This window comes from Bos mutus, chromosome 12, assembly GCF_027580195.1.
Source record: "Bos mutus isolate GX-2022 chromosome 12, NWIPB_WYAK_1.1, whole genome shotgun sequence".
NCBI classification, from domain to species: Eukaryota; Metazoa; Chordata; class Mammalia; order Artiodactyla; family Bovidae; genus Bos; species Bos mutus.
In genome coordinates, this window is record NC_091628.1 from 17,928,160 (window position 1) to 17,938,179 (window position 10,020).

Here is a 10,020-nt window from a genome sequence, read left to right on the forward strand (position 1 = left end):
AAAGAAATCCCAGGGCTGATCTCCTTCAGAATGGACTGGTTGGATCTCCTTGCAGTCCAAGGGACTCTCAAGAGTCTTCTCCAACACCACACTTCAAAAGCATCAATTCTTTGGCACTCAGCCTTCTTTACAGTCCAACTCTCACATCCATACGTGACCACAGGAAAAACCATAGCCTTGACCAGACGGACTTTTGTTGGCAAAGTAATGTCTCTGCTTTTGAATATGCTATCTAGGTTGGTCATAACTTTCCTTCCAAGGAGTAAGCGTCTTTTAATTTCATGGCTGCAATCACCATCTGCAGTGATTTTGGAACCCAAAAAAATAAAGTCTGACACTGTTTCCACTGTTTCCCCATCTATTTCCCATGAAGTGATGGGACCAGATGCTATGATCTTCGTTTTCTGAATGTTGAGCTTTAAGCCAACTTTTTCACTCTCCTCTTTCACTTTCATTGAGAGGCTTTTTAGTTCCTCTTCACTTTCTGCCATAAGGGTGGTGTCATCTGCATATCTGAAGTTATTCATATTTCTCCCAGAAATCTTGATTCCAGCTTGTGCTTCTTCCAGTCCAGCGTTTCTCATGATGTACCCTGCATATAAGTTAAATAAGCATGGTGACAATAGACAGCCTTGACATACGCCTTTTCCTATTTGGAACCAGTCTGTTGTTCCATGTCCCGTTCTAACTGTTGCTTCCTGACCTGCATACAGATTTCTCAAGAGGCAGGTCAGGTGGTCTGGTATTCCCATCTCTTTCAGAATTTCCCACAGCTTATTGTGATCCACACAGTCAAAGGCTTTGGCATAGTCAATAGAGCAGAAATAGATGTTTTTCTGGAACTCTCTTGCTTTTTCCATGATCCAGCAGATGTTGGAAATTTGATCTCTGGTTCCTCTGCCCTTTCTAAAACCAGCTTGAACATCAGGAAGTTCACAGTTCACGTATTGCTGAAGCCTGGCTTGGAGAATTTTGAGCATTACTTTACTAGCGTGTGAGATGAGTGCAATTGTGCCGTAGTTTGAGCATTCTTTGGCATTGCCTTTCTTTGGAATTGGAATGAAAACTGACCTTTTCCAGTCCTGTGGCCACTGCTGAATTTTCCAAATTTGCTGGCATATTGAGTGCAGCACTTTCACAGCATTATCTGTAAGGATTTGAAATAGTTCAACTGGAATTTCATCACCTCCACTAGCTTTGTTCGTAGTGATGCTTTCAGGTATACAACATTATAAATTCAATATTTGTATCTAAAAAAGGAAAACGTTGAGTCCAGTGGTTAAGACACTGTGCTTCCACAGCAGGGGGCATGGGTTCCATCCCTGGTCTGGGAACTAAGATTCTGCATGCCTCATGCCATGGCCAAAAAAAGTAGGGGGGGGGTGCTTTTTGATTCTAGCCATAACATGGTAGTTTTCATTAAACAAAATGAAAATTGTTAAAAGCTGGACAAAATATTTAACACACCATTTGAAAGAATTTGGGGAGTGACCAACACAGATGATCCCTAAGAGAAGGTGGGCACATCAACATGACCTCCATATTCACCCTGGCTCAACTCACAGGGCAAGGAACAGAGTACGAGGCTGCTACTTTACTAGTCTGTTGCACAAAGAAGCCAGATTGGTGTTTGAAGTTGCCAAAGTGGCTGGGACTTAAGTGGTAAAATCCCAGAGAGAAGGAAATTTCAGAGAAGTGAACCCAAAGGCTAGATGCAATCTCCCCTTGAGCTGTCTGACAGCTCCTAAGCTGAGCAAAGACAGCAGAGACTGCAACAAACCTAATAGAAAGCAGCAACTGGGAGACTGATGCACTGTGCAGTTTTTGCAGCCGTGTGGTATTAATGAGGTGGGAGTACAAGGTGCACCAAAGTGAAATAGCAACACTCAGACTTCTGATCCAGACCTCAGAAAGACCTCATCCTGGTACTGAAGCCAAAACCAAAAGAGACCAAAGCTAATAAATTAACCCTTGACATATTAAGGTGATTTGTCTGTATTAACTGCCTCCCTTTTAGAAGGAACATAAAATAATACAGAGCCTCTAAGAGTGAATAACCAGTATGCTAAAATAGGAGGAAAAATGGAATAATAAAAAGTATTTTATTCCTCCCCTCAAAAAACAGAAGAAAGGAGAAATAAAGTAATAAAAAACAGAAATTGAAACAAGAAAGTACATATAAACATTTCAATAATTACATTAAATGTTAATAGATTATTACTCCAATTAAAAGAAAAAATTGCTTTTGGATAAAAAATCAAAATCTCTATGCTATTAATGAGACAATTGTAAGGACAGAAGATTAAAAAACAAAAAAGAATTGAAAAAAAATATGTCATGTAAACCTCAGATATGCAGATGACACCACCCTTATGGCAGAAAGTTAAGAGGAACTAAAAAGCCTCTTGATGAAAGTGAAAGTGAAAGTGGAGAGTGAAAAAGTTGGCTTAAAGCTCAACATTCAGAAAACGAAGATCATGGCATTCGGTCCCATCACTTCATGGGAAATAGATGGGGAAACAGGGGATACAGTGTCAGACTTTTGGTGACTGCAGCCATGAACTTAAAAGACGTTTACTCCTTGGAAGGAAAGTTATGACCAACATAGATAGCATATTCAAAAGTAGAGACATTACTTTGCCAACAAAAGTCCGTCTAGTCAAGGCTATGGTTTTTCCTGTGGTCGTGTATGGATGTGAGAGTTGGACTGTGAAGAAAGCTGAGCACCGAAGAATTGATGCTTTTGAAGTGTGGTGCTGGAGAAGACTCTTGAGAGTCCCTTGGACTGCAAGGAGATCCAACCAGTCCATTCTGAAGGAGATCAGCCCCGGGATTTCTTTGGAAGGAATGATGCTAAAGCTGAAACTCCAGTACTTTGGCCACCTCATGCGAAGAGTTGACTCATTGGAAAAGACTCTGATGCTGGGAGGGATTGGGGGCAGGAGGAGAAGGGGACGACAGAGGATGAGATGGCTGGATGGCATCACTGACTCGATGGATGTGAGTCTGAGTGAACTCTGGGAGTTGGTGATGGACAAGGAGGCCTGGCGTGCTGCGATGCATGGGGTTGAAGAGTTGGACACGACTGAGCGACTGAACTGAACTGAACTGAAACACTAACCAAAAGAAAATTAGTGTAGCTATATTAATATCAGACAATACAGGTTTTAGGGGAAGAAATATTTCTAGAGATTAAAAGAGACATTTCATAATGATAAAAGTGTCAATTAATGATCAAATAAAATAGTCGCAAGTTTGTAACACACTAAAGAATGTATAAGTAATTTATAAAAAATATAGCAAAATTTCATTATATATTAAGCAAAGTTGACAACTAAAAGAAGAAATGGATAAATCCACAATCATTATTGGAGATTTTAGCACTTCTTTCATTAGCTGATAGAAGTGAAAGTGGCTTTCTGCCTGTGGACGCCTCCGAGAAAGCATCGTTGAAGTCTTCCCCGCCTCCACTGCCATCATGTCTAAATCAGAGTCTCCCAAAGAGCCCGAACAGCTGCGAAAGCTCTTCATCGGAGGATTGAGCTTTGAAACAACCGATGAGAGTCTGAGGAGCCATTCTGAGCAATGGGGAACGCTCACAGACTGTGTGGTAATGAGGGATCCAAACACCAAGCGCTCCAGAGGCTTCGGGCTTGTCACATACGCCACGGTGGAGGAGGTGGATGCGGCCATGAATGCAAGGACACACAAGGTGGACGGAAGAGTTGTGGAACCAAAGAGGGCCGTCTCAGGAGAAGATTCTCAAAGACCTGGTGCCCACTTAACTGTGAAAAAGATTTTTGTTGGTGGCATTAAAGAAGACACTGAAGAACATCACCTGAGAGATTATTTTGAACAGTACGGGAAAATTGAAGTAATTGAAATCATGACTGACTGAGGCAGTGGCAAAAAGAGAGGCTTTGCTTTTGTAACCTTTGATGACCATGACTCCATAGACAAGGCTGTCGTTCAGAAATACCACACTGTGAATGGCCACAACTGTGAAGTGAGAAAAGCCCTGTCTAAGCAAGAGATGGCTAGTGCTTCATCCAGCCAGAGAGGTCGAAGTGGTTCTGGAAACTTTGGTGGCGGTCGTGGAGGTGGTTTTGGTGGGAATGACAACTTTGGTCGTGGAGGAAACTTCAGTGGTCGAGGTGGCTTTGGTGGCAGCTGTGGTGGTGGCGGATATGGTGGCAGTGGGGATGGATATAATGGATTTGGTAATGACGGAAGCAATTTTGGAGGTGGCAGAAGCTACAATGATTTTGGCAATTACAACAATCAATCTTCAAATTTTGGACCCATGAAAGGAGGAAACTTTGGAGGCAGAAGTTCTGGCCCCTATGGTGGTGGAGGCCAATACTTTGCCAAACCACGAAACCAAGGAGGCTATGGTGGCTCCAGCAGCAGCAGTAGCTATGGCAGTGGCAGAAGGTTTTAATTACTGCCAGGAAACAAAGCTTAGCAGGAGAGGAGAGCCAGAGAAGTGACAGGGAAGCTACAGGTTACAACAGATTTGTGAACTCAGCCAAGCACAGTGGTGGCGGGGCCTAGCTGCTATAAAGAAGACATGTTTTAGACAATACTCATGTGTATGGGCAAAAAACTCCAGGACTGTACTTGTGACTAATTGTATAACAGGTTATTTTAGTTTCTGTTCTGTGGAAAGTGTAAAGCATTCCAACAAAGGGTTTTAATGTAGATTTTTTTTTTGCACCCATGCTGTTGATTGCTAAATGTAATAGTCTGATCATGACGCTGAATAAATGTCTTTTTTTTTTTTTAATGTGCTGTGTAAAGTTAGTCTACTCTGAAGCCATTTTGGTAAACTACCCCAACAGTGTGAAGTTAGAATTCCTTCAGGGTGATGCCAGGTTCCATTTGAAATTTATTTACAACCTGCTTGGTGGAGAAGCTGTTGTCTTCAGAATCTTGGTGTAGTTGAACTGACAGTTACTGTGTTGTGACCTGGAGTTCACCATTAAAAGGGTCACCCATGCAAAGTCATGGAGTTTTTTTTTATTTTTTTTGGTTATTAATGATTGTTGGCACATCCTATGCAATATATCTAAATTGAATTATGGTACCAGATAAAGTTATAGATGGGAATGAAGCTTGTTACCATCCATTATCATGTGTAATCAATAAAAGATTTAATATCCTCTTGAAAAAAAAAAAGAAGTGAAAGTGAAGTCGCTCAGTTGTGTCTGACCCTTTGTGACCCCATGGACTGTAGCCTACCAGGCTCCTCCATCCATGGGATTCTCCAGGCAAGAATACTGGAGGGGTTACCATTTCCTTCTCTAGGGGATCTTCCCCATCCAGGGATCAAACCCAGGTCTCCCGCATTGGAGGCAGATGCTTTAATCTCTGAGCCACCAGGGAAGCCTCAAAAAAGATGCAGAAAAAGGGAAAAGACTTGAATAACACAAGTAATCAAATTAACCTAATTGACATACATAGAATTTACAATGAACAATGACGTTATACTGTTGTTTTCAAAAGTATATGAATATTTATCAAAATGGGCCATATGTTAGGCCGTAAGGTGAAAGTGAAAATCGCTCAGTAGTATCTGACTCTTCGTGACCCCATGGACCATACAGTCCATGGAATTCTCCAGGCCATAATACTGGAGTGGGTAGTCTTTCCCTACTCCAGGGGAATCTTCCCCACCCAGGGATTGAACCCAGGTCTCCCGCATTGCAGGCAGATTCTGTACCAGCTGAGCCACAAGAGAAGCCCAAGAATACTGGAGTGGGTAGCCTATCCCTGCTCCAGGGGATCTTCCTGACCCAGGAATAGAACCAGGGTCTCCTACACTGCAGCAGATTCTTTACCAACTGAGCTATGAGGAAAGCCTGGGCCATAAAGCAAGTCTCAAAAATTTTCAAAGGACTGAAATCATACAAACTATGTTCTCCAACTACAAAGGAATCAAACTAGAAACCAATAACAGGAAGAAGACTAGAAAATCTCCAAATGTTTGGAAATTAAGGGATACATTTTTAAATAGATTTGTAAGTCTAAGAAAAAACTGCAATGAAATTAGAAAATATTTTAAGATAAATGATAATGAAAATATGACATATTAAAACATTTTTGATGCAAGGCTTACAGGGAAATTTATAGCTTTAAATGTATATATCTGAGAAGAAAGACTGAAAATCCACATGATCTAAGCTTCCATCTTAAGGAGCTAGAAAAAGAACAGCAAATTAAACCCAAAGGAAATGGAAGGCTACAATAAAGATAAGTGTAGAAATCTCTGAAATAGAAAACACATATGCAGTAAAGAAAGTCTACCAATTCTAAAACGGACTCGAGGTGCTTATCTTTGTTTCTTAGTTAAGGTTTGTTTTAGTTCCTTTTCAACCTGTTTACCTTTTATTTCCTTTTCTTGTCTGATCGCACTAGCTAGGCCCTTCAGTACGTTATTGAATAGCAGTGATGACAGAGGACTTCTTGCCTTTTTCCAACCTTAAAGGTAAGTATATAGTTTCTCACAATTAAGTGGAATGTTATTTATTTATTTATCCATGCAGTTAGCAGGATCTTAGTTCCCTAACCACTGGACCACCAGGGGATTCCCAAGTGGATGTTATTTGTAGGTTTTTTTGTAGATTTTTTAAAATCAAGTTGAGGAAGTTCCTCTCTATTCCTAATTTGTTAAGAATTTTCATCTTGAATGAGTGTTGGATTTTGTTAAATGCTTTTTTCTGCATCAATTGATACGATCATCTGATTTTTATTCTTTAGCCTGTTGATGTGGTGGATTACATTGACTGATTTTTTAAATAGTGAATCAGCCTTGCATATCTGGAAAAAATACAATTCAGTTGTGGTACATAGTTCTTTTTATACATTGTTAGATTTGATCTGCTAATATTTTGTTGAGGATTTCTACATCTGTATCCAGGAAAGATACTGGTCTGTAGTTTGCTTTTTTTGTTATTTTTTGTCTTTTTCCAGTTCTTTGTTATTTTTTATTTCTTTTTTTCTGTAGTTTTCTTTTTTGAAATGTCTTTTTCTGGTTTGGGTGTTTGGGTAATGCTCGCCTCATAGAGCAAGTTAGAAGGCAAAGATTACTTTCTAAAAGTTTCCTTGTGATATGGATGGTGGTGATGATTGTGCAACATTATAAATATATTTAACATCACTGAATTTACACTCAAGAATAGTTAAGATAGCAAGTTTTATGTTATGTATATTTTACCACAATAAAAAGAAAAGTATTTTTTGAGTCTTCTTGAGCATTGATTGTACTAAGAAGTAGTCTATGTGAGATCTGGAGAGCCTTAGTTGAAAGATCCAGAAAGCTCTAGTAGAAAAGGAGAGGGAAGCCAGGAAAGATGCTAGAACCAAGGATTATAGGGAGCAACTCTGGTTGCTGAAGGTTAAATACACAGTTCAGTTCAGTTCAGTTGCTCAGTCATGTCTGACTCTTTGTGACTCCATGGACCACAGCACACCAGGCCTCCCTGTCCATCACCAACTCCCGGAGTTTACTCAAACTCATCTCCATTGAGTCAGTGATGCCATCCAACAATCTCATCCTCTGTCGTCCCCTTCTCCTCCTGCCCTCAATCTTTCCCAGCATCAGGGTCTTTTCAAATGAGTCAGTTCTTGGCATCAGGTGGCCAAATTATTGGAGTTTCAGCTTCAACATCAGTCCTTCCAATGAACACTCAAGACTGACCTCCTTTAGGATGGACTGGTTGGATCTCCTTGCAGTAATGAATATTAAATTCACAATGGAAGATAATATATTGGCCAAAAAACACCTCACGGATGGTAAATGATGTAGAATTTGAGAAAAGGATGTCCATGAGTCCTTTTCTTCTTCTAAACTAAGTGTACTCTTCCTTTAACTCATCTACATCTAGAGGGCCAAGGATTGGGGTGATGGTAAGTGGAACACTGCCACAACTACGTGAAAAGACAGCATTTTACATCCAGGGGTAGGAAATACGCCACATTAAAATCCTGTTAAGTTCCTATCATTTAAAGACACATTATTCTATCCAAGGTTGACAAAGCATACTTTTGTAATGTGGAGACAGAGATTGCTAATCAAGTTAATGGTGTAGGAAAAATTGTGTTGGAGGTAGAAATGGAGGAAGGAATGATTTGGACTTACTTAAAAAGAACAAACGCTTCAAGCCTCTTAACAATTATGGTCAAGCCTCATTAAGTTGAACTTCACCAGTTTGGCATTTGTGCCAAAACTTAGTGCTAGTACTGAATTTTACTTTCACTAAATACAATCTTTCTTGTAAAAAGAGTGTGTTAAAGGCTTTCCTCCTCTAATTCCTCAAAACACCATGAAATACAAAGTAGTTATGGTTTCACAGATTATTCTTATTTTACAAAACATCCTCGGCTTTGACACCATCAGTTATAATTCACCATGAAAACACTATTTTTAATATACAAACTTCTAAAGGCCCATTCTAGTTTTTGAAATGGTAAATGCGCAAAATGTCCATCTTAGGATTAAATTCTAAGCCCATTACTTCTTTCTCACCTTTAGACATCTACAGTCCAACTGCCTGCCAGGCACGACTGCCTCCATTTGAGCACCCCTGAAATTTCATTCTTTAAGCCATCAGTCCCCTCACCCAAATCTGTCCTGTTCCTATTATCCATGTCTATTTCCATGATCAAAATCTTGTTCAAGCCAGAAACCTTGACTCCTCCTTCTCTCTCATCCTCCACATCCATCCAGTCACCGAGATCTCTATTCATTGCACTTCCTGGCCACATTTTGACGCCATCCACTTCCTAATATCCCTGTTACCCATCCCATTCAGCCCCTCTCCCCTGGAAGACTACAACAATCTCCCGTTGATTTCCCCTTCTCCTCACTGCAGCTGAAACAATCTTAAAAACCCTGCACTTCAAATCTTTTCAACAGTTGCCAAAATATCAAATCCTTATTTTGGCACCCGAGGCCCTCTCTTATAGAAACCGGTTTGTTCTCCATCATCACCTCACTTCATTTCCCTCTCCGCTCTCAAAACTCCAGCTGTACTGACTTCCTTTAGCTCCTCAAGCATTCGGGGAAGGGTGTGCCCGGCTGCTGATGGCCCTCACTTCCCCTTTGTTTAGCCTCTGTGTGTGTGTCCTTCAGGCCTCAGCTAAACTGTCCCTTTCTCAAGGGGGCTCTCCCTGAGCCCAATTAGACCAGCTTCTCTGTCCTGTTCTCCCATAGCACAATGTTCCTTCGCTTTCACAGCACATATCACGCTCATAATTAGTTATTCAAGTCCATCTTTCCTACTAGAAAGTAAGCTACACCCCTGCACTAAGCTTAATGCTTGGCACACAGTAATGTTAAAATGTTAGCTGCTCAGTCATGTCTGACTCATTGCAACCCCATAGATTGTAGCCCACCCACCAGGATCTCTGTCCATGGAATTCTCCAGGCAACAATACTGGAGTGGGTTGCCATTCCCTTCTCCAGGGGATCTTCCTGACCCAGGGATGGAACCTGGGTCTCCTGCATTATAGGCAGATTCTTTACTGTCTAAGCCACTAGGGAAGCAGTAAGCTCTCCTTAAAATTTTGATAAATATATTAAATTCCATTCATTTATATTAAGTATTGTATTTTACATGTTATATGTTATTAATATTAATATTTTAAGTAAATTAAATATATTAGAGAATAATGTCATTAAAGAAGAAATGTCTTAAAGAATAAACATTCACATATATGCTGCTTAACAATATGGACTCTGGGATCTGTCTGCTGGGTTCATACCCCAACTTCCCTACTTACTAGCAAGGAGACAAATTATTTAGACTTTTTGCATCTTTCTAAGTGGATACAGCAATGCTATCTGCTCCTCATAACTTGGGTCAGTTATGGGGACTAAATAAATTAGTATGTGTAAATCACTTAGGACATTGTCTGGCACACAGTAAGCACTCAACAAATATTAGGTATTATTATTATCTCTTTTGCCTGCCCCAGCAATCCTAGGAAAAATTATAGTCAGTAAATTAAGGTATATAT

General features: G+C 40.2%; 1 pseudogene; it reads left to right on the top strand.

The window, feature by feature from the left end:
• Positions 1–3,441: 3,441 nt before the first annotated feature.
• Positions 3,442–4,806, top strand: LOC102280356 (heterogeneous nuclear ribonucleoprotein A1-like; annotated as a pseudogene).
• Positions 4,807–10,020: the final 5,214 nt, after the last annotated feature.